Source organism: Anolis carolinensis, chromosome 3 (assembly GCF_035594765.1).
Source record: "Anolis carolinensis isolate JA03-04 chromosome 3, rAnoCar3.1.pri, whole genome shotgun sequence".
In the NCBI taxonomy this organism is placed as follows: Eukaryota; Metazoa; Chordata; class Lepidosauria; order Squamata; family Dactyloidae; genus Anolis; species Anolis carolinensis.
In genome coordinates, this window is record NC_085843.1 from 52,757,806 (window position 1) to 52,776,700 (window position 18,895).

At 38.5% G+C, this 18,895-nt stretch overlaps 1 long non-coding RNA gene across 1 annotated transcript in view; it reads left to right on the plus strand.

Annotated features, from left to right (window-relative positions):
• The first annotated feature begins 409 nt into the window (after positions 1-409).
• The window catches only part of LOC134297404 (uncharacterized), a 22,579-nt gene continuing 4,093 nt past the window's right edge, over positions 410-18,895 (plus strand). The window contains exons 1-2 of the long non-coding RNA XR_010004130.1: positions 410-1,256; positions 10,616-10,850. This is a non-coding gene — a long non-coding RNA (uncharacterized LOC134297404). The remainder of the gene's footprint in view (positions 1,257-10,615; positions 10,851-18,895) is intronic.

The following is an 18,895-nucleotide window of genomic DNA, read 5'->3' on the forward strand; positions in this document are numbered from 1 at the left end:
CCAGGGGCAGGGCCAGGGGAGGGGCGGAGCCTCTTCCCAAGAGCACGAGACAGGGCTGAGCCTCTGTATACCTCCCCTGAGGCGCTTGTTAGAACATGGGGGCAGGGTATAGAGGTTCAGCCCTGTCAGGCACTTGGGAAGAGGCCCCGCCCCCTCCTCTAGCCCTGCCCCCTGTGTCCTGGCAGCCACTGCAGGACAGCGATAGAAGCTCAGCCCTGCCTCAGAGCTCGTAACTCCACCCATCCCAGTCCTGGCCACCCATTTGTGGCCCCGCCCACCTCCCCCTCCCAGCCCTGCATCTTGGACTAGGGGAGAGGTTCAGGCCCACCCTCTTGAGCAGGAGCCACACCCACCCCTCTGAGCCATGCCCACCCCCTTTCCAGGGGGTGCTGGGTCATTTTTTTTTCTGGAAAGGGGGCGGTAGGCCAAATAGTTTGGGAACCACTGATGTAGACTGACCCTCTTCTACAGGTAGAAAGGAGCCATCCAAACTCTCTAACATCAATTTGCTTCCTCTACTGAGTTGGAGGGGACCCTCAAGACACATCTATATAGGTCATTACTTTTTTACAGCCCAGCACAGAGATTGGCTTAGAACAAATCAATTATTCCCCCCAAAAGCAACAACACCAATTCCCTTCAATGTCTGTCTACATGACACATAATTAACCACATAACTTCAATTTAGTACAGAGTTATACTTACTTTAGTTCTCTTTTCAGATTCAATCATTTTATTTTATCATTACTGACTCTAAATGGCTGATTGGCTGCACCCCACAGTGCCTTGCTCATGGCAATCGGGCCAAAATAGAAGTATTGGGTTTTTTAAAACAGTTTATATTCTCTTGGTTTTACAAAAGTTGCTTAATGCTTGCTTACTTTAGACCTCTTTGCAGATTCAATCATGTTGTTTATTTTATTTAGACAAACTCTAAATGGCAATTGCTGTAGCCAGCTATTTGAGTCCTTCAGCTATCATTTGGCTCCTGAGCAGCTTTGCATTCTGGGAAATGTAGTTTATGGCAGGGTCTTCTGCAATCTCTATCATTGGGGGCCTGGCCTTCCCAAACTACAGTCAGAATGACTGTGATTAGCCATGCCCACAACACCTCCCTTATGGCAGCACTCACAAAGATGGAGTCAAAGGAATGAAATTTTAAAAGCACTTTAAGTTAGGCTTTACCAAAGTTGTTTAATGGTTAGTGAAAATTAAACTGACCTTTGGAGATGTTACAGAACATTTATGAAAAATGGGTAAGTGATTCAAATTCTAAATCTCCTCACCCCACATTCCTTTCCTGCATGCCTCAGAAAACCCTTTGTATGCACAAAATTAACGAATTTGATCTGACTTCCGATTTTAATCTGAAATCATGCACCAGCCTAGTAGGTATATCTTTTAAACCACCAATCTGAAAATACATAAAGTGCCACAAGGACTTAAATTGCTCAAGGTTTCTTTGTTACCTAATGAACATGCAAAAATGGAACTGAGGCGGCAAAGGCATTTCAAGTTATACACAACTTGGTAGATCACAAAGATCTGACACAAGTCTTAAGTACAGGCAACCCTCAATTTACAAACATCCAACTTACAAATTACTCATAGTTAAGAATGGGGGTGAGACAACAGGAAGTGAGAGGTATCTGCCCCATCAGAAGGGAAATTCATTCCTGGCAGAGTTATCATGGGAAAAGGTGTCTTCACTGGAGCTTTATCACCAATCTTTGTTTCCATAACAAACCATTTTTTCAAAATCCAAATATCACAGGAAAAGAAAGTGAAGTGAAATCTTCTTACAGCCAGTAAAACAAACTCCACAGAGGTGTTAACTCTTCCCTATGCTATCCAAAGCTAATAGATAGATAAATTGATAAATAGGTAATTTGGTATGTAGATGAGTTATACTTCTAAAATGTACTCATTCTGACTTACAAACAAATTCAACTTAAATCTACAGAACCTACCTTGCTCATAACTTGGGGACTGCTTGTATGCCAGTGAAATTATTTTTTCAAATAGATCAAGAGACAGGAAAAAGGCATTTTTGATAAGAGGGAAAGTTGTTACTAGCTCCCAAGTGGAATCCAGTCAAACACTTCCTGTTCTAATGCAAACAACTTTCACAGCTCCCTCCCCCCATTGTCCACATTGTGGATCCTCTTCCTACCTGTAGCTACTCTACCTAATAGGACTTTGGCCATAATGTACAACATTTCTTTATACATTTCTTTATGCAATTTGTGCAACCATGCAACCATATTTGCAAGTAATGTTACAGCTGGAAATAGCATCCTATTAATATAATGGACTCACACATCTGAGGACACCAACGTTATCATACCATTTGAAAATGTCATATGTTATTTCTAATATTGCAATTTATTCATATTAAGGAATGTTTGGAAGCAGGTCTGAAATCTTCAAGTTTTCAGATTCCACCATTTGGATTTACTGTAATTCCAGAGTAATTGTTCATTGGTCTTAAAATATTAATATTAGAATATTAAGACTGTTATTGAATGCCTAATTGGAATCACAGACAGAATGAATATTAAGACCATGATGAAATGTGTGCAAATGTTTCCACTAATATCAAGCTAAAGAAGCTTAAAAGGCAGCTCATTGTAGAGTGAATGAGACATCACCACAATGCAGATGTTAAACACACCCTTATCTGCATATACCCTTAGAATGTAATGAAATTATGTTAGAGAGATTGATGGAAATGTAAGTTATTAATGGATCCGAGCAGGCTCTGCTGAACAGAGCAGTGGACCTTAGTAAATACTGCTCACTGAAAGAATTCTAAAGTTAATTTAGAACAGTGTGTTAGAAAATAATTTTGCTCTAATGGGAAATAATAACTGCTGATGAGGTTCTTCAGTCGCACCCTGCATTTCATGTCTTCAAGATTTGTTGCCCTGTCTAAATTTGAGAAATGATGTGATCAGGAAGTAGGCTTATAAAGAGACAAACCTAGAAAAATTTATTGCCAAAAAATTTGACTGATAATACTTCTTCATGGGTGTATATAATAGATTACAAAGAAGAGAACCTCCCCCTGTTGTGCTTAAGTAGTGCCTCAATCATGGAGTAGCTCTAAATACTTGCTCCTTGTTGTCACATAGAGGTAGTATATTATATCTAAACTGTGTAAGTAGCAATGGAATTTCCTATTCTAATTTCTCCCACCAGCCAGATGAAAGTAGAATAGAATTGTATTGTCAAAGGCTTTCACAACCAGAATCACTTAAGTTTTGGGAGCCCCTGGTGGCGCAGTGGGTTAAACCATTGTGCCAGCAGGACTGATGACTTGAAGGTTGGTTTGCTGACCTGAATGTTGCTGGTTCAAATCCAACCAGTGGAGAGCACGGATGAGCTCCCTTTATTAGCTCCAGCTCCATGCAGGGACATGAGAGAAGCCTCCCACAAGGATGGTAAAAACATCAAAACATCCAGGAGTCCCCTGGGCAATGTTTTTGCAGACTGCCAATTCTCTCACACCAGAAGTGACTTGCAGTTTCTCAAGTCACTCCTGACACACACAAAAACCCTGAAGTGTTGTGTGATTTTTGGGCTGTATAGCTGTGTTCTGTTAGAACACTGCCATACAGCCTGGAAACCACACAACATTTCCAGAATAGAATTATTCCACTAAATCCTACTTGGGAATAGGAAGACCAAAGCTATGTACTTCTAGTACATGGCAATTGACTGGGAGATTCCATTACATCAGAGTGATCTTTTTGGAGCACACTGGAATGCAATTCACATCTTCATTAGGATAGAGAATAGTGAGGGGTGAAGGCAATTAACGTCCAACAATAGCTGGAAGTTGGGAAGTTCCCTAGCACTGTACAATATGCTTAAAGCATTCTTAGAGTCAACAAGGTAGTGGCCTGTTTTGTCTTTCAAGAACAGCCTTAAGACACTGTGGTAAGTAAATGAACCTGCTTTACTTCAGCAGAACATACAGTACACTCAGTGAAATAATGGAAAAGAAAGCCAGGAAGTCTTACTTCAGACAAAGAAACAGGCATAAATCCAGATGCAGACTTGGAGCAGGCACACAGAGTGAAGGCATTAGAGTCAGTTTGTTACCAGCAAGACTGGCTGCACCTGCTTCAGCTTTTATAGCCCTGGGTCCCCACACAGCTGCTAGGGCAGTTCCTAATCACTCAGCTGCATTTCTGGCAGCTAATCTAGCTGAAAGACGTCTCTGCTCTGTTTCCCTTCGCCTCTCCTGGAATGAGGGTACTAGCAAAGTCTCCTCCTCAGATCCCAACTCACCTTCAGATTCATGAACACTTTCCTGCTCCCCTTCCTCTTCTGAAGAAGAGGAATCCCTAACAGATAGGTATTTTAAGACAGTGGTCAAATATAGACCTATCCAAATACTTGATAAAGATATATATTTCATACATGTGGAAGGAAGCACATGAGGCATACTTTCATCAGTGAGACCAATGTTTCTGAAGGGGACAGCCTGTTGTATTCATGGTGGTTTTCCATGTGAGCCAGAACCACATAAATAAAGTATTGATAGATGGAGGCAAGGCAAAAGCACTCCTCTTCTCATATTTTGAGTTGTAGACACATTTGCAAAATTACTGAATACACAATATTTAGATTCAATGACACATGGCACATAACAGTATTTCATTTAAAATTTAAATAGACTCTAAAGTGAGAATGCATATAAAAATATAAATAATTTAATTAGTGAATTTCCTTTTCAGTACTGTAGCACTAAATACATGTTCCTGGTGCTCTAATAGAGGTAGTGTCTCGTGTGTGACTGGGGCAGTTATTTGCTTCATTCCATCACCTCATTCATTGACTAATCAAATGCAGCTTCTTCATCTCAAACCTTGGAAATGGAATTTAGTAATTTTTTTTAAAAAAAACACCAAAATCCAGACCTGAAGTTCCTTTGCTATGCAACTTATAATTATCTTCCTATTCAGACAGCTCTAACCAGCATCAGATTCAAAGTTGCATCATACATGATTGTCAATCTATCATGCTAGCTCTTTGTATATATAGGCTTAATTTTTGTTGACAGGAGTTAAATTAGGATTTAGTTTCTAGCTGAAGTACATTTAAATGTAAATTCACTTCTGCTCCCCCAAACAGATTTCCTGGAGTTAATGTCCAAATGTGAATTTAATCAAGGTATTTGCCCACACAATTTCCTGTGCAAAACAATCACAAAAAACATTATTATGGTGAAAGCTGACATGATTTTTTTTAAAGAAAATCCCACAAAACAGTACTGAAATCTGCAATAACTTGGATTGGAATAGGAATGTTCTAACACAGAATTGTTATTTATTAAAACATCTCCATGATGAGATCTTATATGTGCACTTTCAACTTTCAATTGTATAAATTTCCAAAAGTCACTGTTGACCACATGTTACTTGCTTTAAAATCTCTTAGACCAGTGGTTCTCAACCTGTGGGTCCCAGGTGTTTTGGCCTACAACTCCCAGAAATCCCAGCCAGTTTACCAGCTGTTAGGATTTCTGGGAGTTGAAGGCCAAAACATCTGGGGACCCACAGGTTGAGAACCACTGTCTTAGACCTCTTATTCTCATACTCTGATCCTCCAAGTCTTTTAAATGTCACTTCCCAGGATTCCTGATTGGCTGGGATTTCAGGAAGACGAAATTTAAAACATATGAAGGATCACTAACTTGCATTAAAACTTATAACATTTGCACAGAGTACAAAACTAGCTAGTTTGAAAGTACATGTTTATTTGCTTAAAATTTATCCATAACCAATTACTGCTAACTAGAACTGTGTTGAAAAATATTTTCCGCTTATTTCTGACTGACCAAAGAGTATAGGTATCTATTTGGAATTCCAAAATACTGGGGAAATATAGAGTTTATATTATTAAGAACACACACACACACACACACACACACACACACACACACACACACACACACACACACACACATATATATATATATATATATATATATATATATATATATATATATATATAAAAGCTCAATAGCATGGTAACTGTTAGTCCATAAAGTATATACTTAAGTATGTTCTGATTTGAAAAATTAGACTGTTCTATTTTAAAAATTAATTGCTGCTTATTTTGTAGAATATATGCTCATAGGGCTAAATGCAAAAAATATTTATTCTTATAGAGCAGGTGTAGAGTCTAAATTTATTGGTGTGAAATATTTAATGGAACCGTTGGCAATCAATCTTAAATAGAGCTGGGACCCCCAGTGGCACTGCTCCCTAACTAAAATGCTCAGCTCAAAGGGCTTTGTTGTAGAATTTTCTCAGCAGGAATAGAAAATACCATGTGGGTTTTCTGTCTTCAGCACAGAACCACATATATAATCAAATAAATTGTAAGAGCTAAGAGTTTGGCTTTTTCAAATGGAATTTAAATGCTTCCTTGCATTTGCTATATTATGTTGTTTCTATTCAACAATCAATACTGTTAAAAATATGGTATGCAGTTCAACGATATAACAAATTGTGGCATTGACCAAAGATTTTTCTTACATCCCTTTATAATATTTTAGTGCTGTAATAATTCATAAGGTATTTTCTTTAAGATGATAATGCACAGTATATTTACAACCTAACAGCATCCTATTATTCTTCCCCCAGTCAATTATTTTTAAGATACTGTGACTATAAATTTTACTAAAATATGCTGCCTTAACATGTTGCTTTAACAACTATTAATTCTATTCATTCAGCCCATAATGAGAAATTTCTCCTAATGGTGTTGCTGCACTACATGAAAGGCAAAGGACAAATTAAGTACTTACGAGATTTCTCAATTATTATAAGTTCCCCAATGTTTTCTACTTTCTTTCTTTAAAAATCCCAATGTTGCATGTAATGTATTCAGTTTAAGGAGCTATTTTCTTAGTAATTCTGTTAACCTAAAACTTTGAACTCCTACTCTCACTGTGCTTTAGAATGCAAGTCCAGTGGGCTTTGGAATGGACTTGTAAACCATCTGAATGCTCTATGCTGAATAGAAGCCTCTCCATTTCAGAACAAATAATATCACCAAGCATCACAGATGCAGACATACTTGAATGAACAAAATTAACCCCATCCTAAATGATATTTCTTTTAGAACATATGATTTCAAAGCCCATTCTACACTGCCATATAATCCACAATGTACTGTATTGAACTGGATTATATGAGTCTACACTGCCATATAATCCAGTTCAAAGCAGATAATCTGGATTTTTTATGGCAGTGTAGATGGGACCCCAGAGTATTGCTGTTTTGTGCCATTTCAAGCCCTTTCAGCTCTGTGGTGACTAGTGTTGGAGTTTTCTCAGCAAGATTCATTCAGAAGGGGATCTGCCATGGCATCCTTTGAGGATGAGAGCTTAACTTACTCACAGTCTCCCAGTGTACTTCCATGGCCATGTAGGAATTTGAACCTTGGTCTCCAAAGTCATTGTCCAACACTATGCCAGGCTGGTTCCCATCAAAACATACGGCTTAGCATAATAAACTGCCAAAATGGAAAACTGTATAGTTGAAACATGATTGCTTGAATAAATCAGATCCATTGATTGATATGAATAATTTAAAGCAGTATCTGAAAAATGCTATGTCAAGTCCAGAGTTCTAGTAGAAGGATAATCGGCAAACATTCACTTATACAATGTTCTGGATTACCCAACGCAGTCTGCCTTTTCATAATCAATGTTTTTGTAGTCAGTGTTTTAAATTCATTGTGAAATTTTAGTGGTAAATTTGTAAACACAGTACAGTAGAGTCTCACTTATCCAACATAAGTGGGCCTGCAGAATGTTGGATAAGCGAATATGTTGGATAATAAGGAGGCATTAAGGAAAAGCCTATTAAACATCAAATTAGGTTATGATTTTACAAATGAAGCACCAAAACATCATGTTAGACAACAAATTTGGCAGAAAAAGTAGTTCAATACGCAGTAATGCTATGTAGTAATTACTGTATTTATGAATTTAGCACCAAAATATCACAATATATTGAAAACATTGATTACAAAAATGCATTGGATAATCCAGAACATTGGAGATGCGAATGTTGGATAAGTGAGACTCTACTGTAATTACTACATAGCATTACTGCGCATGGAACTACTTTTTCTGTCAAATTTGTTGTATAATATGATGTTTCGGTGCTTAATTTGTATAACGATTACCTAATTTGATGTTTAATCGGTTTTTCCTGAATCCCTTCTTATTATCCAACATATTCACTTATCCTGCCGGCCTGTTTATGTTGGATAAATGAGACTCTACTGTATATTGATAATCTTATATTATTTGCTTAGAACTGGATTATATGAGGCCCCTTCTTCACAGCTGTATAAAATGCACACTGAAGTGGATTACTTACTTAGGCGATCCCTCGTAGTTCGAGGACAATAGTCTTCCATCCTTGGTATCTTGGGGGTGGGTTCTTAGGTGGCTGAAGAGACCTATTCTTGACCCGCATATTCTCCCGCAGTGAGGACATCGGTTTCCAGGTGGAAGGCGGTCCCGGTCGGGGTTAGCTTGACGCTCCTTCCTCTTGGCACGTTTCTCCCTTAATTTTATTTATTTATTTACAGCATTTATATTCCGCCCTTCTCACCCCGAAGGGGACTCCGGGCGGATCACATTACACATATTAGGCAAACATTCAATGCCTTTTAACATAGGACAAAGACAAACAACAACATAGCTCCGAGCGGGCCTCGAACTTAACACCTCCTGGTCAGTGATCCATTGCAGTTAATTGCAATGGCTTGCTCTACCGTCTGTGCCACAGCCCTGGGCTTAAGCCCTCCGTTCGTGCCTCTTCGAACTCCGCAGCACTGCTGGTTACAGCTGACCTCCAATTGGAGGGCTCAAGGGCCAGGGCTTCCCAGTTCTAATATAATATAAGATTATAAATGGGTTATATAGCTGTGTGGAAAGGCCTTGAGTCTACACTGCCATATAATCCAGTGCAAATTAGATAATCTGTGGAAGAGGCCTAAATCTGCATGTCCCCTAACTGAACCCTGGCTGTCCCTTGGCTGAGTTGGTTACTAGGAGACCAAGTGGGCAGAGATTAGCCCTCTAAACTGGCAGCAATTGGCTAAAAACAATTATTGCTCTCCCTCTAATTAGGACTTTATTTTTCTTTTCTTTTTATTGTATCAACCTAGAGGCATGGATGATGGGTTGTGTTGTCAAATTTCGAGGTTGGGGGGGCCTGTAGTTTTGTTGTTTTGTCCGGTGCCCTGATTCCATCACTCTTTTATATATATATAAGATAATCTACACACACACTAATTTGCCATTTTAAAAAGAAATGGTTGCATTTCAAGATATTGCATTGTTCACAATCCTAGAATATTTGATTCTTATGTAATTATATGACCTGTGCGATCAATGAAAAAATGTTTCAATATTCATTACTAAATTGGGGGAGGGGAAGCAAATCATTTCTAAAGTGTTTCTAAAATATATGGGGTCCGTATTGTAACTATAATGATATAACAAAATGTTTGTTACTTTTTGGTTAAGTAACTGTACAAGTGGGGAAGCTTCCATGGCTCTTTTCTTCCTCATTTTAGAGCTATCAAGTTGAAACATGCTACGATGGTAGAACACATTTACCACTGTACACCCCCCCTCCCCCAATTTCAGAACATTTCACACATCCATTGATTTTTGGGAATTTTAAAAAGTTTTTATGAACAACATTTTTTAAATTTAAAAACTGCAAGCACTATCTCCTTGAATTTATATTTTCAGTGATATAACACAACCAGGGAATCATTCCTCCCAAGTTTAAGAAAGATTTGCACATCTGTGATGTTACACTGAGGGAAAAGTAACTATATGTCTGGCTACTCAGCGGCAATCAGTTTACCCTTTGATGTACCTCAAAATGTTTGAAGTAAACACTCTTGGAACTGGATAAAGATAATCAAGAATGTTTATTCAACAAAGGCAATGTTAACTTTAGTTGGGATTCTTGAATAATGATTCAAAATAACATATAATAGAATCAAAGCTTGTAGATTGAGCCTAATCATGCTGGAAATAAACTCTTTGCAGTATTTGAAGTAATGTGAGATAAAATATGAACTAATGATGATGAAATATGGAACCGATAATAGTAAAATGCTATAGGCTTTGTGGTATGTACTCTGAACTAAATTAGCTGTGATATCTTTAAGGCTATAAGGATTTTGAGGTAAGGTATATAAATGGCTGTAAGGTTGGTACACAAGGCTATAAATTAATATACTTTTGGCTATGAGGGAAGGATAAATTATAATAACGATGAGGTATGTACTTTGAATTACTATAGCTATAAGGTAAGTACCTAAGGCTATAATATTTATGTGGTAAATACAATAAACTATTATATGTTCTATCTATCATCTGAGGTAAATACTTTTCTTTGCGCTATGTTGGTAAATACAGGTCTAAAGGCTATAGCGACTATGAGGTAAGTACTTTCTTTAGGCTTTAATATCTATGTGGCAAATACTTTCTATGATGGTAAATACTCAACTAAACTATGAGATAAGTACGTGATACAGATTGCCTGTTTTGGTTTGCCAGGCCAAAAAGAACCCAGACAATTCTCTGACCTAACTCTAAGAAGCTCTGATCTGGAATGAAAATGGAGGGAAAAGGGCCTCTGAGATGAGCTCTCAGACAGCAGGGCTGAACCAACTTACTCAAGCCTACAGAGGAGTCTTAAACTCCACCTCTAAATAAGAGCAAATGGAACAGTCCACCCAAGAGAAGCCAAACCAGGAAAAGGGCAGAGGAGAGAAAAGCTAAGTACTATGAGGTAAGTACTTTCTTTAGGCTTTAATATCTATGTGGCAAATACTTTCTATGATGGTAAATCCAATGATTTTTAGGGAATTTTAACCAACATAAATTTAACAGTACTATTTCACTGGAAGACCCAGAGGCCATCCAGTCCATCTCCCTTCTGCCAGAAATAATAATAATAATAAGAAGAAGAAGAAGAAGAAGAACGCTACTAGTTAAACTTTGGAGTTACTGCCTCTCAACTTTACCTACCTCACAGGGTTGAGTCAACTCCCATTAATCCCCTTTTATCTCAAACCCCTTTAGAGAATGAACACCAAAACTTTCAGGTAGGAATTCTGGGCAATGTAGTTTGGGAAGGCAAGAATTCAAAAGGCCCCACCCTAAACTACATTTTCCAGAATTCTGCTTGCTTCCCACATTAAAGCCTCAATATGATGGTCTCTGCTGGTTTCTCCCTGGACCGGCCATGTACTAGAGGGGCTTTTTCCTTGCCTGGTGCAATGGAAAACCTCATTTTATTGGTGATTTTTATCTATTTTATTTAATGTTGGTTTAATGGTAAAGGTAGGCAGGAGTTAGCTACTTCTGACTGGCTGTGCGTCGCCAGAGTAACGTAGCTGCTGCTGTAGAAATGTAACTACTTGGAGAGGCTAGCAAGAAAGGGGTGGAGCTAGCTAAAAGGAAAAAGGAGGGAACATTTTAAAAATTAGCTCAGTTCAGGTTCTAGCTAGGGAGCTAGAAAGAAAACGTCTGTGTTTGAATCTCTAGTTTGGTGAACAAGATGGAAGATGTTATGTGTTTAAGTGTGTAGTTTCCAATGTTATATTGGAGAGAGAAATAAGAGACTAATTCAAGTCTGGTTCTCAGTTAGGTAAAACTGGGAGGAATAAGGAGTTTGTTGAGACTAGGTTTCAGTCAGTTTTATAGTGAAGAGTAAGTGCCCAGTCAAGAAGGCTGAGGATATATGAAGGAAAAGATAGTGCATCAACAAGTTAAGCTAAGTTTGGGTGTTTGGAAATTTATATATCAACAGCTTTGTGTAACCAAGTGAGTGCAAGACAATATGTGTTATAACACCCAAGTGCAACTGAAGTAAATAACCTTTGTAACTAGATACGCTTTATGTGCCAAAGAACTTACAAAAAAACATTTCTTTGTTTTCAATACAGATAATGTCTTTGAGTTGTGAATTGCATTACACAAGTCTGCGAGGATTCGTCCCTCACTCTCCCCTCAGTACCACATCGCCTCACACGTGTGCTCGCCCATGCTCATGTGTTTATTGCTGGCAGTGGTTGGGATCCTGAAGTAAGGATTGCCCCCTGCCTTAGTAGGATTTGATGTCCCGTATTTAATGTTATCAAAGGTGGGATCTTGAAACAGAGACCACCCCTTTCCTAAAAAGTGTTAAGTATCTTCACACCTGGCCATCCAGCTAGGCATTATACTGTATAGTGGTATACAGTATAATGCCATGTACCTGTATAAAGTTGATTAAATTATTAAACTTCAAAAACTTTAATGGATAGCAGTGACCCTGAAATGAAACCTACCTCTATGCTAATTAGATCTCTAGGGGTTTTTCATAACTAGGGTGCCAGAACAAGAAGATTCTTTCTGATATCCTCACACAATTTATTCTCCACCATTGAAAAAATACCAAGGAGAAACCGTCAAATAGCAGGGAGAGGCAGTCCTTCAAATATGTTAGTTATAAATCATTTAGGGCTTTTGAATGGTATCATCAGTACCTTAAATTCAAAGTGGAAGTGCTTGTTAGCCATTTCAGTTCCTTTAGAAATAAGGTTATGTGATTGCCTTAAGCTGTTTAAATCAACAGCCCTGCAACTGCAACAACCCTTTCAATCCCTAGCTTTATATAGGATTCTGCTTCCTTAGCCTCTCTCTTGCTCTTTCTCCCTATTACTTTGGTGAAGCTCTCTGTTTCCCCAAGCAATTTCTAAAGGCTCATAGAAATACCAGTAGTGGACATAGTAAGAAAAAACTATGATGGAAACCTTCAGTTCTTTAGTGTCTATTCTTTATATGTTTTATGTTTAAAAGACCACATTAATGTATTAAGCATAAAGGAAAGAGAGAAGGAGAAAGAGAAGGGGGAGGTGGGGAAGAGAGAAGGAGGGAGGGAGACAACACAGTCCTGCTTTAGTATGCACACATGCCAAGTGCTAAGAAGGAACAGATGTGATGCAGTACATACATTAATAATGTTTCAGTGGGAGAGATTGTTAAGAATAAGAAAAAGCAAAACAAGGCACAGATTGTCATCCTCCTTGATCAAATTATTTATCTAAAGAGGTAAAAATACTACAGAGAAGCTGAAATGATCTATATATGCATATATTTACAGAGTTGAACTCCAGACACTTTTCATGAGCTCATTATTCTTTCTAATCCCTGAGAGATTTTTGTTTGCAATGAGGACACACCAGGAGTAGAAAGGAGAACACACTTTTCTTCCTTCTGATCTCAGGGGGCCAGAGGTTAGTTGCAAGAATTTAAAACAATTGCAAGCTCTCAAGGAGAACAAGATTAGTCTCTAAACTTATCACATGTCAGGTGACATCTGCACTAGTTCATTTCTTTTTGTCTAATTAAAATACCAATTAATCTGTCCAATATTGCCAGTCTCCTAAAAGATTTTAATCATACACAATACCCTGCTGTCAAGCAAAGTGACATTTACTAAATAAAAGGCTTTTCACCATGAACAGCTTTTCCAGTTGTGTGGCATTAATTTTGCCCACATAACTGTCTGCAGTGCCACTTGAGAAAGGGATGAGCTTTTGTCTGTTGTCAGGCAACTTCCCAGTTTGAGTTGATCAGTTTGTCATATCACTCACAAGACTGTCATTTGGCAATGCTATGAACTCGAGGTGACAGGGTCAGGCCCAGATCACTATGCTTGTTCATCAAAGGCAAGGATAGCTTAAAGTGCTGGAGGACACAGAATGGGGGCAGGAAAAGGGATCAAATGGCTGACAATACAACAAGGAAATGGCTGGTTTGATGTGAATGGAGAATAGGAAAGTATCTTCAATGGAAAAGCTATTTCTCTTTGCAGTATCCTTTGTTGGCAGCTGCTACTTTATCTGTGAGTAACATCAATGTTTTAACAAAGAATAATGTCTTGAAAAATATTTTGCAGAATGATATAAACTACCTTTGAGGAATTCTGACATTTCTCACTTACCCTACCTTCTCTTTCATGATGCTGCCATTTGTTCTCTATCCACTCTGGAAATGCCAGTAATACTCTGAAACCAAAAAAACCTTTTTTTGTAACAGTGTAACAGTTCAGTATCCCAACCACATATATTTGACTATAATCCTAGGCACATTGGATGTAATACTTTTGATGCAGAATTGAAGTATAAACCATAATGAATAACAGCAGAACCTAAAATTTGTGTATTTATTAACTTATACTTTTTAAAGACATCTCTAGAATCATAGAATCGTAGAGTTGGAAGAGACCTCATGGGCCATCCAGTCCAACTTCCTGCAAGAAGCAGGAAAATCTCATTCAAAGTACCCCCCACAGGTGGCCATCCAGCCTCTGCTTAAAAGCCTCCAAAGAAGGAGCCTCCACCACACTCCAGGACAAAGAGTTCCACTGCCGAACAGCTCTCACAGTGAGGAAGTTCTTCCTAATGTTCAGGTGCAATCTCCTTTCCTGTAGTTTGAAGCCATTGTTCCATGTCCTAGTCTGCAGGGTAGCAGAAAACAAGCTTGCTCCCTGCAAGAGACGAAGGCTCTAAAACGCAGGGGGGAATCTTTCTATCACACCACTGCCACCATTAGATGCAAGGGTCCACTTCATAAACAGGCAGGGGGCAATCCTTCTTTCAGGATCCCAGCCACTGCCAGTTATAAACCCTTGAGTCTGTACGTGTGCATGAGTCACTGAGGGGCAATATTTGAGACAAATCTTCTACTGATACCAAGTCAAGAAATTTACCACTCAGAAGCACTTTCTTTATTTGAAACAGAGAACTATTTATTTATGGTTACTTCAGTCCAACAATCGTAACTTGTGTCAATAGTTTACTTCTTCAGTTTCACATATATACAATATCAAACATATCTTTCATTCTTCAACATTAACCACTTGACTGAAACTTTGTCTCTCCCCTATTCCTTTTCTTTTCAGTTCTTCCTCACTAGAAACCCCAGATCTGACTTAATAATAGTCACTTTTTCCTTCAGTATTTCAACTGAAGTCCCAAACTTAAACTAGGATCCTTTTCCCTCTAGCTCACCCGGCTAGAGACTACCATGACTGAACCTCAGACACACACATCTTTTCTCTAGTTTCCCTCACCAGAAACCTCAACATAACTCCCCTCTTTTTAAAACATCTCCTCCTTTTTTTCCTCCAGCTAGCTCCGCCCCTTTCACTATCTTAGAAATTGTTACATTTCTACCGAAGCAGCTACGTTACCATGGTGACACATGGCCAATCATCAGTAGCTAACTTCTGTCCACTTTTATCTCTAAATCAACATTAAATAACATAGGCAAAATTCATCAATAAAATAAGGCTTTCCGTTACATTCCCTCCTCCCTATGACTTCCCCTCACATATTTGTACATGGCTATCATGTCTCCTCTCAGCCTTCTCTTCTGCAGGCTAAACATACCCAGCTCTTTAAGCCACTCCTCATAGGGTTTGTTCTCCAGACCCTTAATCATTTTAGTCATCCTCCTCTGGAACCTTCCCAGCTTGTCAACATTTCCCAATTCTGTGGTGGGAGATGGACACAGTATTCCAGGTGTGATCTAGTCAAGGCAGAATAGAGGGGTAGCATGACTTCCCTGGATCTAGACTCTATACCCCTATTTATACAGGCCAAAATCCCACTGGCTTTTTGCGCCACTGCATCACATTGTAGGCTCATGCTTAACTTGTTGTCCACGAGGACTCCAAAATCTTTTTCACACATACTGCTGTTGAGACAGGCATCCCCCATTCTGTATCATTGCATTTCATTTTTTCTGCCTAAGTGAAGTATTTTGCATTTGTCCCTGTTGAACTTCATTTTGTTAGCTTCGGCCCATCTTTGTAGTCTGTTAAGATCATTTTGAATTCTGCTCCTGTCTTCTGGAGTGTTAGCTATACCTCCCAGTTTGGTGTTGTCTGCAAACTTGATGATCGTGCCTTCTAGCCCTTCGTCTAAGTCATTAATAAAGATGTTGAACAGAACCGGGCCCAGGACGGAATCCTGCAGCACTCCATTCATGACTTCTTTCCAAGTTGAAGACAACACACTGGTGAGCACCCTTTGGTATCACTTCTCTATATCACTTCTCTTTTTAAAGAAAAAATTAAATATTTTTACAAACCTTTTAAATTCTGCATAGAATAATTTTGTAGTTTTTAGTGTAGAAAAAGAAGTGTAGGGTAAGGATAAGTCTGAAACAGTACCAGATCTAATCTCAATATCATACCCATTCTCTAGAGGTTTAAATTACCACAGAACATACAAGATGGTACAACATGAAAGTAAATGATAGTCACTATTGTGTCACTGACAAAGTGATGAATCTATATTTAAATTGTTCTCACAGTGACAGACATCTAAAATGTACTAAGGATAAATTAAGACAATAAAAGTATGCACACTTGCTCCACAAGAAAAGGGCTGAAACTCAGCTGTGGAGTACATGAGGCATACATTCAAAGGGCTCATTAAAAGCTGTATTTACTGGTTATGTTGATATTGAGGACAACTGCCAGTTATTTTAGAAAATACAGAAATAGATGTGCCAGTAGTCTGAGACAACTTTCTATTATCCACAGAACTTGGTGAAACTTGCTTTTGAATAGTCATAAAAATGCTATGGCTGAGATCCTGTGTCATCAGTTCATCAGGTGTAATAGCTATATCTGACATTTTGACCCATCCAAAAGCCCACCTTAGAAGTCTGATGGCCATGCAAATGAAAGCAATTTCAAGATGCTGAACAATATTTCCAGCCTCTTGAAACTAGTGAGGCCATGTTATAATTGCACCATTGGTACTAAGTGATTGAGCACACCATCATTAAGTGCTCTCTAGCACCTGAGAATTCCTTCAGTTTGCATAGCTGTCTGGTTTCTAAGAAAGGTTTTTTTTGGGAGGTGGGAGTTTATTTGCAACCATGGTGCATGACCATAAATATGAACTTCAGTATTTATGATTTCATAGGTTTGGCTTACAACACTAAATACTGAAAAGAATTCTAGCCACTCTTTCATTAGCAATGTTTCTCAAACTGTGCTCTCCAGGTGTTTTGGACTTCAGCTTCCAGAAATCCCAGCCATTTTACCAGTTGTTAGGAATTCCGGGAGCTGAAATCCAAAACATCTGCAGGAGAAATGTTTGAGAAACTCTACATTAGAGAACTCATTTAACCCCACTTATTTTGACAAAAAGGGATTGCAAATAAAAACGGTTGTATTGAATGTGCATCATGACACTGTGATAGGGGCATACTACTCTATCACTTTCAAAAATATGCATTCTTTAATGCACATCCTATGTAAGTATATGTTGCTGTGAGGTATGAGAGCCAAACAATATGTCATGTCTGGTTAGTAGGAAAAAATCAATATTTAGGGAAGGAGAACATTTTGACAAGCCAGCAGGAAGAGGGCCCAAGTACCTCATTATACACTCCTTTGTCTTTGCTTTTCTAATCAAGTCTAGTACATGAACTTACAGGAAATGGTCCAGCAACATCTTGACAGTCATTAACAGAACAAACCCACACTACAAAAGAATACAACAGGCCATTTCTGGTAATTGTCCTTCTGTCAAGAATGCAAACCTTTTTTTATCTGAGATAGACAAGCACGCTTTAGGAAACCATTGTGAGCACAGTGAAAGCAAATGAGAGCTCAGGATGATAGATGGGTGAGACACTCATTTTAGTTTGTCTTTTGATTAAAATGTATAAAATTTAACAAAACTCAAATATGCGAAAAAGTACAATGGATAGATTTGCCCATGAGGGGTTAGACAACAAGTCCTAACCTCAACTGTACAGTTTTAATAATATTTTTTATGATTCCTATAGCTTTGTGTGTACAAATAGTACATGGTGTCTATCACACAGGGACATCTGTTTAGTATACTTGACTGTCTAGAACAATTAAACACATTTTATACTCATAGCTTCTGCACATAGAGACAAGCAGCCTCATCACACTCACCTAAAAAAGCATCCTGTGATACTTTCACCCTATCTTCTCGATGGAGCCCCATGATGGCCATCATATGACTTCATGTGACTTTTGAAGGAGGACCTGTCTGCAACTAGGGTGAAAATTTTGTCGGAGGCTTCCCCCACAACACAGGAAGTTTCCCGTGTTATGCGGGTTCTAGTGGAGCCAACACAGGTCCTCCACAGAAAAAGGTGTTGTGGAAAACATTGAGAGGAAGCTGCTCATGGGGCGACAGTTCACCCCGCTGGCCCTCTCTTTTCTCCCCAGGATGCTTTGCCTGGTGGGGCACTTCATCTGGCCTTTGTGATATGGCCCAGGGACGTTTTTCAAGCTCTTTAATAGTACAGTAGAGTCTCACTTATCCAACATAACGGGCCGGCAGAATGTTGGATAGGCGAATATGTTGGAAAATAAGGAGGGATTAAGGAAAAGCCTATTAAACATCAAATTAGGTTATGATTTTACAAATTAAGCACCAAAACATCATGTTATACAACAAATTTGACAGAAAACGTGGTTCAATACACAGTAATGCTATGTAGTAATTACTATATTTACGAATTTAGCACCAAAAATATCATAATGTATTGAAAACATTGACTACAAAAATGCATTGGATAATCCAGAACATTGGATAAGTGAGTGCTGGATAAGTGAGACTCTACTGTATATATGAAGTGCAAGACACTGTTTGAAATCTAAATGCACATAGGGCTCTTATTGACATTAAAGTGAATATGTATAAATAAGAAACTAGTGATAGTCCACTTCTCAATTCTGTGCACATGGAATTATCATGTGAACATTGTTCCCCCAGTGTCTTAAAT